The following is a 720-nucleotide window of genomic DNA, read 5'->3' on the forward strand; positions in this document are numbered from 1 at the left end:
AAAAAATCCCTTGGTACTAATTCTAAGAAAAGGGAATCAATCTTCGTCAGGAATACCAAAGTAACATATGATTATGAAATTGGCATTAATTCGACTTTCATCCGGACAGGGGAATATGCCACGGTAAAAAATGTCATCACCAAACAGAAATAGTTATTATCATCACTAAGGAGATCACTTATCGGTATTAATTTTTAAAAATGGAATTAATTCGATCTCCATCAGGACGCTGGAATACCACAGCAACATATATAATTACCAAATTGCATCATACCACAGGCCTAGTTAACATCACCACTAAAAAGAGAATCTTGGCCATTTCTAAATTCTAATTCCAAATTAGTTCCCAAAAAAAGGCAATAAAACGATCTTCATAAGGACTCAAGAATACCAAAGTAACTAATACCATTACCAAAGTAGATTATACATTCACATGTAGTTACAACCACCACAAAAAAAATAATCAGGAAAAAAAAAAAAATTCTACCCACCGATGACCAGCTCATCACTTTCTTCCTCAATGGCGTAGCTCAGGAGAGGAATGTGGGAGTTTATGCGATGGTGCCGCACGTGCGTGAGCATGGTCACCTGCGAACAAGGGAGGGGAAGGTGAATAGGGGGAGATGCCAGAAGCGGGGATATCATTTTCATTCTGTAACGATGTTGGTAATAATTGCAATATTGCAGCGTGATGGTAAGTTATCATTGTTGATGATTGTT

This window comes from Penaeus japonicus, unplaced genomic scaffold (assembly GCF_977035675.1).
Source record: "Penaeus japonicus unplaced genomic scaffold, GWHDUDI00000001_assembly GWHDUDI00000040, whole genome shotgun sequence".
NCBI classification, from domain to species: domain Eukaryota; kingdom Metazoa; phylum Arthropoda; class Malacostraca; order Decapoda; family Penaeidae; genus Penaeus; species Penaeus japonicus.